The sequence below is a fragment of the Miscanthus floridulus genome, chromosome 5 (genome assembly GCF_019320115.1).
Source record: "Miscanthus floridulus cultivar M001 chromosome 5, ASM1932011v1, whole genome shotgun sequence".
NCBI lineage: Eukaryota > Viridiplantae > Streptophyta > Magnoliopsida > Poales > Poaceae > Miscanthus > Miscanthus floridulus.
In genome coordinates, this window is record NC_089584.1 from 125,413,489 (window position 1) to 125,426,846 (window position 13,358).

At 42.5% G+C, this 13,358-nt stretch overlaps 1 pseudogene; it reads left to right on the forward strand.

The window, feature by feature from the left end:
• LOC136453455 (phenylacetaldehyde reductase-like) overlaps positions 1–7,530 on the forward strand; it is a 54,265-nt pseudogene extending 46,735 nt beyond the window's left edge.
• The last annotated feature ends 5,828 nt before the right edge of the window (positions 7,531–13,358 follow it).

Below are 13,358 nucleotides of genomic sequence, written 5' to 3' on the forward strand. Positions count from 1 at the left end.
GGTTTTCTTTTAGGTCCATTCTACACTAACAGATTTATCCAATAGAATTGCTATCTACTTGCATGCAAGATCCAGTTTAGACATTCAGTAATAAGCTTAGGACTTAGGAGTTAGGACTATGCTAATTACATATCGTTGCAGCTTTGGTACAACATTTCTAAAACACTGGTAGAGAAGGCCGCATGGGACTTCACTGAAAACGCAGGTTTGGAGCTCGTTGTGTTACATTCTTTGAATCACTAGGATCATAGATCTAGATGGTAGAAGGGTTCTATTCGGTATAAGAGAAGCAGTACATTCTAATGCATGTTGAACTAGAGAGAAGGGAGAGGTAGAAGATGGTCGTGTCAGACCTAAGACCAAAGTGGAAGAAGATCCACTTGTGTCTGCCATGGGGTCGATGTCTACGCTAAGGCAGCGACGGTCGGTGAAGGTGGGGTCGGTGATGCGTGTGGCGACTGGCGGTGAAGACAGTGGAGTCCGATGGCGGCGCGGCTGGTGGCTTCCCATCACTGGCTGCGTGCCCTCTAGATTGGACTAGGGTTTTGGTGTCGGTGGGGAGCTCGACTTAGATCAACCTCGTGATAAGAGCCGCTGGCCCTCACCTCTTTTTATAGCTCAGGGTGATAGGGGCCCTCTAGCCATGGTGGGCTGGGCGCCCCCGATCAGGGCGTGAATCAAAGGCCCAACTGGGCCGTTGGGTCCAGTTAGGTTAGAGATCAATCTAACAATCTCCCTCTTGATCTTTTTCCATCTTTCACTTTTATATCATTTACTTTTATTCATTCCATTATAGATTAGCGCATAGAGCATGTCTCATCGTCACGGTCCATTGCCGATAGATTTAACAGCTACAACACACTACTCTGTTCTGAAATAGATACTTATCTTTGGGTCTTCTTTTGTCTAGGAATTATAGGCTTTCCCTTAAACCCATGCCGGCTACATGTTCTCTAAACACGTTGGGTGGTAAGCCTTTTGTAAGTGGATCCACGAGCATCTTTTCTGTTCTTATATGCTCAAGACTTATAACATGATCCTGGACTTTATCTTTCACAACATAATACTTTATGTCAATGTGTTTGGCAGCACCACTTGACTTATTGTTGTGAGCATACTGTACTGCTGGATTATTATCGTAGTATAACTTAAGTGGTCTATAGATGTCGTCAACCACCTTCAAACCGGGTATGAACTTCTTTAGCCAGTTCACCTGTCCTGTTGCCCCATAACACGCTACAAACTTGGCATACATTGTGGACGATGTAGTGACAGTTTGTTTTGAGCTTTTCCATGAAATAGCTCCCCCTGCGAGAGTGAATACATATCCAAACATGGATTTTCTATCATCTCCCGCATAATCAGAATCTAAATACCCCACTATATGGAGTGAATAAGATCTTCTATACATCATCATGAGGCCTTTTGTTCCTTGCAAATAACACAAGACTTTCTTTACTAATTTCTAGTGTTCTATTCCAGGATTGCTCTGGAATCTACCAAGTAACCCGGTAACAAATGCCAAGTCAGGGCGCGTACATACTTGAGCATATTGCAAGCTTCTGACAGCTGAAGCATATGGAACTGCTTTCATTTGATCGATCTCATATTGGTTCCTTGGGCATTGAAAATCCCCATATCTGTCGTCCTTGACTATAGGAGCAGGTGAGGGACTACATTTGTGCATACTAAATTTCTTTAAGATTTTCTCTATGTATGCCTTTTATGACAGTCCAAATACCCCTTTACTTCTATCTCGGTGAATCTTGATCCCTAGAACAAACGAAGCTTCACCAAGATCTTTCATATCAAATTTTGAGGACAAAAACTTCTTTATCTCCAGTAGTAGACTGACATCACTACTAGCAAGTAAGATATCATCCACATACAGGACAAGGAAGATGAACTTCCCATTCTTAAACTTTGTATAAACACAATTGTCCTCTACATTATCTTTAAACCCAAAATTTCTTATTGTCTGATCAAACTTCAAGTACCACTGTCTTGAAGCTTGTTTTAATCCATAAATGGATTTCTTTAGGCGGCATCCCATTCGTTCTTTTCCTTCCATGACAAAACCTTTTGGTTGTCCCATGTAAACATTTTTCTCCAAGTCCCCGTTGAGAAATACCGTCTTTACATCCTTCTAATGTAATTCTAAATCATAATGTGCCACTAATGCCATTATAATTATGAAGGAATCCTTACATGAGACTGGAGAAAAGGTCTCATTGTAATCAATCCCTTCTCTTTGCGTAAAGCCTTTTGCCACAAGCCAGGCTTTATATCTCTCTATATTCCCTTGAGAGTCAAGTTTTGTTTTGTAGACCCATTTATAGCCTACTGTTTTGGCTCCTTTAGGAATTATCTCCAAATCCTAAACTTTATTGGCATTCATAGATTTTATTTCATCTTCTATGGCCTCAAGCCACTTTGATGAATGATCACTTCTCATGGCTTCTTCAAATGAGGTGGGATCATCCTCCATTTGAAATTCCTCAGTGTTGTACACTTCATAATCAGTAGGAATAGCTGATTTTCTAACTCTTTGAGACCTTCTAGGGGCCTCCACATTTGGCACATCTTCTGTTTGAGGCTATTGTTGCTCCCCCTCATGTGTGGCAATTGGTTCTATCGGATCCTGAAGAACAGGTTCCTTATCATCATTCATTATTGCCACAGGCAGAATAACAACAGGTGCTGGCACTACAGTATCTTGTACTATCGGTGCAGCGACAGCAGGTAGTGAGAAAAATGGCTCATGAATCATCAGAGTGGGCGCATACACCCGCTTCTCTTCAAGGAGCTACCATGCTCCCCCTCATTAATTCATCCTCTAGGAAGACAACGTGTCTCATTTCTACAAACTTTGTATGTCTATCTGGATAGTAGAAACAAAACATTTTGACTTTTTTGGGTAGCCAATGAAATGACAACTTACTGTTTTGGGATCTAACTTCCCAATGTTTAGGTTAAATACTTTAGCCTCAGCAGGACTCCCCCACACACGTAAGTGGTTTAGTGAGGGTACTCTTCCTGTCCACAACTCATACAGTGTTTTGGGCACTGACTTACTTGGTACTCTATTGAGAATATGAATGGCGATTTTTAATGCCTCCATCCACAGGCTCATCGGTAAGGTGGAGTAACTTATCATACTACGCACCATATCCATTAAGGTACGATTGTGCCTTTCAGCTACTCCATTCTGCTAAGGTTCGCCCAGTGTAGAATATTGGGCTACTATGCCATTCTCCTATAAGAACCTTGCAAAAGGTCCAAGAACTTGGCCATATGGGATATGCCGACCGTAGTACTCCCCACCATGGTCGGACCTGACTATCTTAGTCTTTAAATTGTGTTGGTTTTTAACTTTTGCCTTAAATATCTTAAATTTATCCAATGCTTCTGTTCTTTCTTTGATTGGATAAATATAGCCATAACGGGAGTAATCATCTGTGAATGTTATGAACAAATCATAACCATCCACACTCTTTACAAGAAACGGACCACATATGCCTATGTGAATAATCTATAGAATTCCTACACTTCGTTTGGTATCTTTATTAATTTTCTTTACGTACTTTCCTTTTATGCAATCTCTGCATTGTTCTAAATCTGAGAGCTCTAATGGAGGAAGAATATCATTATTAACTAGTCTTTCTATTCCCCCCTCGAAATATGGCCTAAATAACAGTGCCATAATTTTGACAACGTATCGTGAGCTCTCTTTCATTTTCTGTTTACATCCGCAGACGAGGATACATTCACATTATCGCACGCAACGTTCCCATCATCGCATACAATATTCACATCATCACAAAGTGATAACAAATAAAGCTCATTTTGTAAGAGAGCAAGACCAACACATGCATCATTAAATGTTATCTTACATTTGCCATTTCCAAAATAGCAATCATATCCATCGTTGTCCAAACATGAAACACTAATCAAGTTCCTCTGTAATAAGGGGACATAAAAAACATCTCTAAGTATAAGTTTGAAACCATCAGCAAGCTCTAGAGAAAGATCGCCAATGGCTTCAACTTCTGCTCGGACTCCATTTGCGACTTTAACGTGTCTTTCGCTTCTTTGCGTAGTTCTCGTTGAACGAAATCCCTGTAAAGAATTAGCAATATGAACAGTTGTACCTGAGTCAATCCACCAAGTAGATTTCGAATACTGTACATATAGGGATTCACTTATGAACATAATAATATTCTCACCTTTCTTTGCCATGATCATCTTTAGGTAATCAGGACAATCTTTCTTATAATGTCCCGTCTTCTTACAGTAGAGACATTGATCTTTCTCTAATGTGAACTTGTTTTGCTAAGGCTGATGTAGCATGGGACCCTTTCCCTTTGACTTTGAGGAGGAGTTAGCATTATTATTCTTTTTCTTATTGTCTTTCAAAAAATTGACAGAGCCACCATTGACAGCTTTCATTCTCTCCTCCTCTTGCACACACGTAGCCATGAGCCTCTCCATGTCCCACTTCTCAGGCTGTATGTTGTAGTTGACAACAAAAGTGTCAAACTCTTTTGGCAAGGAAGCAAAAATCAGATGGATAAGGAACTCATCCTTGAGAGCCAGATCCATTGGTTTTAGCTTGGATGCCAAATTGCTCATCCTTAGTATGTGCTTTCTTATACCACCATTACCTGAGTATCTCTCTATCACCAGCTGCCTTATCAGCTGGGTAGCATATGTCTTTGAAGAGCTAGTGAACCGACTCTTTATTTTTTCGAGATACTCGATGATAGTGTTACATTCTGGGATTGAGCCCACAATTGCAGGCTCAATCGTGTTCTTTATCACAGCCAAACACTTCTTGTTGGCAGTAACCCACTTCCTGTGCTGAAGGTCATAGGATATTCTTTGGGATGCAAAATCCCTCTCTCTGGTTGCCCAAGCGGCATCAGCCTCGTTTGTCTCCCTCACCGGCGCCACAGGCTCTGTGGGACACGGTGTGGTGACTACCCAGTCCACCTCAGCCAAGATGAAGGCTAGGTCGATCTTTTTCTTCCATTCAATGTAGTTATCACCTTTGAGAGTAGGAATTTCTTTGATACAACTCATCAAGTTATATCCGCCTGAAAACACAATTCAAATAGTGTGAGAACATAAATAATAACAATAATAATTGCATGCCATAGTTCCAACGTTTGTCAAAATTAAAATATACAATTGTTCTCTACACTAATTCTATATCACCGTTGGGCAGAAATAGAATTAATGCAAGACAAAATATCATAATATTGCCATTAATCAACATTGGTCAGAATAATAACAATATTATAATCAATTAAAACATATCTATTTTTCAAAATTAAATTCTCCCGTTCGTTCGAATTTAATAATGAAAATAACATCTTTAAATACGCAGCGGAATAAATGAACTCATTTTCTTGAATTTTACCCACAGGGGAAAATACCTTTTTTCTATTTTCATTTGAGCCAATTTCCATTTTTTAATTTTCTGGAAAAAAGAAAATGTGAAACCAGGCTTATTCTTTACTGTTTTGGCCCAAAACCAGCAAAAGCCGGCTCGGCCCATCACTCTGCGCGCGCGCAGGCCGCACCCAGGCCGCAACCTGGGCCTGGGCTGGCAAAGCCGCGCTGCCGCGCGCCCCCGCCTGGGCTGCGAAATGGCCCGATCAATCTCGGCCGTTCGTCCAGCATCGGACGGTCGCGCGTCGACTTTGGGTGAATAAAAACTGCCAACGCCGGCCTCCAACCGAAACCCTAACTCATTTTCTCCTCTGCTCTCTCTCTCTCTCTTCGCCGCTCTCACTTCTCTCCTCAGCGGCAACCGAGTGAGTCCGAGCGAGGTGAAACGGTGGAGCTATGGCGCCGTCGCCGCCCCCCTCGCCGGCGTGCACGCTTCCCAGCGGGTGAGCGCGCCACCGTCGAGCGGCCTGGCTGCGGCGCCCCTTTGACCAGAGCCCGGCGAGCAGCGCCACCCGGCTCGGCGTCTTTTCCCTATGCGCCGGCGTGACAGCAGCGCTGCGCAGCGGCGAGGTAGGCCTCCCTTTCCCCTTCTTCCCCTTCGGATTTGGTTCTCTTTTGGTGCTCGGATTGAACCGATTTGAGATGGGGATCGAAGTTAGGGTTAGAGTTTTACTGTTTCTCTTCCCCGTTGAAGACTTTTACGGGTTTAGGGTTCGGCTCTTACGTTCTTAAGGCCAAAACCCACTTCTTTTATCCTTTCCTTAACCCAGTTAGGGTTAGGGTTCATCCGAACCCTCTTTCCTTTTCTCAGATCCGAACGGATCTAAACTGATAAGCTAGATCTATACCTAAACGAGGCTCTGGTACCAATGTTACATTCTTTGAATCACTAGGATCATAGATCTAGATGGTAGAAGGGTTCTATTCGGTATAAGAGAAGCAGTACATTCTAATGCATGTATAACTAGAGAGAAGGGAGAGGTAGAAGATGGTCGTGTCAGACCTAAGACCACAGTGGAAGAAGATCCGCTCGTGTCCGTCATGTGGTCGACGTCTGCGCTAAGGCAGCGACGGTCGGTGAAGGCGGGGTCGGTGATGCGCGGTGGCGACCGGTGGTGAAGACAGTGGAGTCCGGTGGCGGCGTGGCTGGTGGCTTCCCGTCACTGGCTGCGCGCCCTCTAGATCGGACTAGGGTTTTGGTGTCGGTGGGGAGCTCGGCTCAGATCAACCTCGTGATAAGAGCCGCCGGCCCAGGGTGACAGGAGCCCTCCAGCCATGGTGGGTTGGGCGCCCCCGATCAGGATGCGAATCAAAGGCCCAACTGGACCGTTGGGTCCAGTTAGGTTAGAGATCAATCTAACACGTTGTGCTCAATCCAGTTCTGGTGTTGGGCCCTACTTTGACGCCCTGTATTACGGCCAGTCTCCAATTGTTTCTTCAGATCACTGAAGGCCAGTCATCTGCACTGCAACAACACAGGCTTCAGGCTTGCAGCTCATTTGGTATGAGTACGTTTTCTTTTTTCTAAGAGTATAATTAACCTTGGCAGGGAAGAGGTATGACATGGACGAGTTCTTCATTGGCTGTGTTGATGTCCGAGACGTTGCACAGTCTCTGATAGTGCTGTATGAGAACCCATCTGCCGAGGGACGCCACTTATGCCTGGAGTCCTCAGTGCGGATGATCGATCTCACCAATAAACTTGCTCATCTCTACCCTGAATTTTCAGTTTACAGGTGATACATTTTTTTATAACACCTCCGGGCGTTTCGTCAGTTGCACATTGTTCTTCACTTGCTGATACCATGTTTTCGCATTAGAATCCAAGAGGACAAACAAGATTGGGTGGTGAGGGCAAAGGAACCCTCCAAGAAACTCATCAATTTGGGTGTCCGGCCGTTTCACTCCATTGGACAAAACTATCGCGGACACTATGGACTGCTTTAGGAGCAGAGGACTCATCTAGCGCGTCACGCGGATTTCTTCAGAGGAAAATTATGGAAATATCGAATATCTCATCCAGCTGGCTGAATGTGAAAATGTGTTGGTCATAAACTGTTGTAAGGTGAAAATAACTGCCAGAACACAAATAAATACATTTCTAAATGACGTGTTTTTTTTTCTATTTTCTTCTCCTTTCTTTCCCTTTACAATTAGATTATACAGTTAAATACACTTGCAGTCCTTAGGTCTATAAACTCTTAAAATCGAAATCTATCTCTCTGAACTTTGTTAAGTTATGCACGGAAGGTCTATATCCCTTCAGAAGATGTTGACAAGGACAAAATTTACAGAACCCGCCCTGGAAGTCATCTTCCACCTCTAACAGTTGTTTTCCACGCGAGATCGTACCGTGCCAGCACCACCTCAGGCGGCCTTGCGCACGGGATCGTGTTGAACTCCCCGTCCAGCTCCTCCCTGTCGGGTGCCTCCACCATGGACGCACGCACGCACGGGTGCGACACAGACGCGCGTGTGGCATGCGCCGGTACTCGAAATTTTTATTTTTTTTGTCCTTTTTTTGAAAGTTTGTCACAAATATACCTATGGAGGTATGCTTTCAAAATCTAGACCTCTGCTCAGTGCCGTAGTAATTGGTGCCAAGGTTACACGTCTCGGCGTCATAGTAATTAGCACTGAGCTTCCTCGGCCACGGCGGCGTCGACGCAGACATGGCGGTCACATGGCAGCCACCTCGGCGCCGAGCTTGGCGGTAGGGTTATTGGGGCCGAGCTTGGCACCAAGATCTATGGCGCCGAGGTGGTGTTTTAACCTACCGCCCAACCTTCCTAGCCGAGGCTTCTTTCTCCTCTCTCTCGGGTTTTTGCTCTCCCCACTTCGTCCTACCTCACGAATCGGCATATTAGACCTTAGAAACTTTGATTTGATCCGTAGACCTTCGAGAGCAAGGTATCCTCGCTCATCTCCTAGTTTTTTTCGCATCAATTCAATATATATTAGTCGGATTTTTCAACCTAAGAATCGTCATTACTTAGGGTTTCATACAATTTTTAATATTTGTATTATACAACCGTAGGATGCCAAGGCGTGAAAAAACTAGAAAACCAAGGTAACCTCAACGCATGTTGTTATATTATGGGTTCATTGTTGTGGATCAAATGGGAAACCCTAGGTTTAGGTTTTAATGTTAATTGCTTTCGGTTCTTATAACAAAATTGGTTAAATTGTAGTTATGGCCGGATGACCGGAAATGCCTTCGACCCATTACCTCTACCTAGTGGTGTTTTAGTGCCCATGTGCTTTTGCGGCGATCCTTGCAAGGTAGCCAAGTCAGATGAAGAGAACACGTATAAGCAGAGGTATTGGATGTGTTCCAATTTTGTGTTTGAGCCTACACTTCGTCAGCGCCGCATTAACAAGATGGTGATGAATTGATGTTGTGTGATAATTATTTTGTGTCATATGAAATCTTGCATGATTTTTTTTGTTTTGTAACAATTGCATTTGTTGCAGACATCTCTACTGCTCTGTGATTTTGAGCAGTGGATCAACACTGAGATCAAGCCTGAAGACAAGGAATGGATGCAGAAACTATTGTGGTGGGAGGAAGAGGACAAGAAGATGATGGAGAAGAGACGCAGAGAGGAGGCTGCAGAAAAGGAGCACAAGAAAGAGGAGGAAAGGAGGCGTGTTGCTGCGTACAGAGAGGAGAGGGAGAAGAAGCTTGAGCGTGCACACCAAGCGAAAGCAGCGATGGAGGAGAATCCTGATGCCCTGAGAAAGGGAAAGTGGCATCGTTGCACTCAGTAGTCTCCGTGACTTGCTAGTTGTCTACTGTTGGACTTTTCATTGTGTTGTCATGTAATGCACTTTAAGTATGGGCATACTTAGGTCATGTACTGCATTATTTAGTTTGTCGACATGTACTTCTAGTATTATTGTGTTGTTTAATGTGTCATAGTATTGGACTTTTCATTATATTGTTTTTTTATTATCTGTGGTGATAATATTCAGTTTAATATTGCGGATGTAGTGAAATGAGATCATGTACTGCAAATAAAACCTAACGAAGTAGGGCATTATATAATTCAACATACACAACACATGAAATGGCATGTGAGAATATGTACCAAACTAGGGTACAGAGGTCTTGAACTAAACCTAACATGCCTTAGATAATTGAAGCGAACAACAAGCACACGAAATGATATGTGAGAACATGTACCAAACAAGGGTACATAGTTTCTTCGACTGAACCTAACATGCCTTAGGTAATTAAACCAAACAACAAACATATAGATGTGCCATGTGAATAAGATAGGGTCGTCCTAGTAGTGTGGCCACATAGCAAATTATGTTGCACCTTCTCCACAGTAGCCTCCCATTGTTGATGGTGGTGGTGGCGGCGGTGACGGGCGGAGGACCCTTGTTCTTGTGATTAGAGCAGGTGCAATATGAATCATTGCAGAGTGCCTCTTGTGAACCCGCACCATTATTGTTGTCGTCGTCTTTGTCTTCCTTGTAACCGCTGCTAACTTCCCTTTGTAGATCGAAGATACGGTCCTGTAGGTAGTAGATGTACTGTTGATGTGAATAAATTGGTCGAGGATCGACCCACCTAGTGAATCCATAGTTTTCTTTAGTCTCAGAAGACTACAATAAGTATGTCCTGTAAGTTGTAAGGGTATTCGAGAAACATATTTAACAAATGAAATGTAATAGCAGTTACCCATGCTCACGGGTATTTGAAGAAGCGACGACCTCCGTCGATCCCCTCGGTGAACATCTACACTAAGAAGTTATCACCATACATGCATTTTGGTCAATCTTCCTTCTGGTTATCGTATCCTCTAAGAGGGCACTCTTAAATGAAATCACTCTTGCTCTCGAGGGGAAACTGATACACTGGTTCCTCAAAGAAATCAGACCCAAGAGACCCCTCCCATACAATGGGAGTTCCCTTCATCCTCCCCTTTCCTCTTCCACTCATAAAACCCTTTCCTCTAGATGACCCTCCAGCCATTCCTACTCCAACGAAACCGAATACTAGTTTGGTTTTGCTTTTGGTTAGCAATGCATCCTAGAAGACATATATAGGCGGAGGTAGGTTTGCTTGCCATTGTATTGTGTTGTAAATGGTAAATGCTCCTAGAAAGACTACTCAGAATCAATGAAAAGCCTACATAGAAGGACACTGGAGAGCCTAGATTCCATGACTAAAAAGCCTATTCGAATTCAGACTCCAATCACTATTTCGAATAAAGTTAGAAGAGAACTTTCCTGACTTCTTCGCTTCTATCTAGTTGCAATACCTTGTCTATATTGTAACATGTCTTGCTATTAACAGAATGGAAAACCCCCTCACTAGCCTTTTGAATAAAGTTATGATGTGTTAGCTTGACACATTTCTTTTTCCATTACTTAGCCTTAAGTTTTAAATCTCGGGACGAGATTTCTTTAAGGGGGAAGGGTTGTAACACCTTTGGTGTTTTGACCTAATACTAAAATTTGGCATGTCATTATGTGCATTGCAAAGCATTCATATAGTAGAAAATTTTGAATGCATTCACTATATAAGCTTTATTTCATAATGTTGTTATTTCATGTGATGTGTTTCGAAAACCCTAAATAAAGATCATGACCACAAGGGTCAAATTTCATGTGATCATGTGAGGCCATGTGTCATTTGAATCAAATAACCCTAATGGGCCATGTTGCTGGTCAAAAATCAAAATCTAAGTAAAAGGAAGACAAATCAAATTTGAATTCATTTTCAACTTATAAAAGTCCTTTTTGCCCCTTTTGACTAATTCAAAATCCATGAGGAATTTGGGGTTGAGGCAAAAAGCAAAGTTGGAGATTATTTTATGTAGATCAACTTTGGTATTCAAAGTTTTTCAAGTTTACATATAAAATTTGGAGTAATTTTGAAATAATTCAAATGCTCAAATGCACCCCAAATTCAAATTTCAAAATGGAGGCAGAATTTGAAAATGTTCCTAGAAGCAAAGTTGTAGAGTTTGAAAAATTGAACAACTTTCATTTTTGGAGATTTTCAACTTCTTTAGAAAATTTGGGAGTAATTTGAAAAAATGGAAGCAGTGGCAGTTCTGTAATTATTTCAAAAAAAATCAACTCCACCTCACTGCTTGCCGTCGGCGCCACGCGGGGGTCACCGCCGATCAAATTTCGCCACTTTCACGCGTAGTGACACGCTACCATCTCCGTGGCGAGCTCGCCTGTGTGCTGTCGACACCGCACACCTTCCTTCTTTCTATAAATAGGAACGAGCCGCCATCATTTCGTAGTTTCCTGTCGACTGTTCGCCGCCGGTGACATTGCCGCGATCATCAAATTCATCCTCGTCGGACCACCTCAGGCCAATTGCGTTGGCCAGCAGCTCCGCCTCACCTTGCCGCTCATTCCCGACCTGCTCGCCTCGCTTCTAGCCGATCAGCACCACCGCGCGACGTCGTCTTCTTCGGAGCCGGCCGAAGCTCCACCGCGACCCATCTCACCGTGGCCAGGGCGATTCAGTACGTCTCCGTCTGCACCAAGTACATCATCGTGATCACGGTGAGCTCCTGAGCGTGATGCTCACTCTTCTTTTGACTCTACTACACCGTAGCCCTAGCTACATCGACCGCCGTCGGGTCTGAGCCGCCATGGCCGGCGTAGAGTTCCATCTGGTGTGCCCTTTGCTGTTCTGAGGATTGGGATAGATTTGCGACATAGTGTAGATCATGTAGGTGCAGTCCGTCTCACCGGAGAGTCACCACCGGCGCGTTTTACTGGCCGAAGCTGGCCGCGCCACCGTGTCTTGTTCCCTGTCGCTGACGAGTGGGGTCAGTCTGTCAGTGAGAAGGGAGAAGAAGAACAGTGAAAATTGTTATTTTCTGATTTTTCAATAGTGCAACAATTTTTCAATTTTGTAGGAATTTATTTACACATCCAAAAATTCTGAAAATTTGTGGGTAGCTTCTGTACATGATCTAGTATGGTTTCAAAATTTGAAACATGAAATTTGAATAAAATTTTAATGTTCAAATATTCAGTCCATTAATTAATAAATGCAATTTCCATGATTTTTGTAAGTCACTATATAACTCCAAAAATTATGAAATTTGTTTTGGTACACTAATTTGTCATGAGAAAGCTTACATAAAAATTTGAGCTTAATTGGACAAAGTTTATTTTATACCTAATGTAGACTTAATTATTTAATTAATTATTCATTTAATTAATGTTTAATCAATTAGGATTTGTTTGACTTTAGAATTGATTATTGACCTTGGGTCATTAACTTATAATGATCCTTAGTACCTTAATTAGTATTTGAACTCATACCTAAATTGTAATTAGTAAATCTTAATGACATTTCATGTGATACAAAGGTCATTAACAAGTTAACTCGTCGAAACCCTAAGTGTTGATTAGTGTTGGATCTTATTTTGGTCATGTTTTGTGACTAGTAGGGTTTCAAGATCCATTTGGTCAAGTCACATGTATGGTTCTTAATGGTAGGATTGCAAGTTGGTTTTGTTGGCTTGCAACTGTACCGTGAAATAAAGTCATTTGCGGGTGTTTTTACATTTCATGTACCGTGAAAGCATCATGTTTACATTGTCATCATGTTAAAGCATATGTTATCATTTCGTGTAGAACCTGAGAACGAAACGATTCTTGTTGAGCAAGTTCTGGAAGAATCCCCGGTTGTCACGGGATTCGATAATTGTGGTACTGATCCGGAACCTGAGATCGTCAACGAAGGCAAGCCCCGGTTTATGCATTAAACCATTACCTTGTTTACTTTGAAAAGTTTATCACCTATGTTACTTATTGCATTAAGTTGTTTAATTCAAATGTTACCTACTTGATGCATTATCTACCTTGATAATTGTTTACCATCCTTGAAGATGTTTTCATTTACAAAGGCGTAGAAT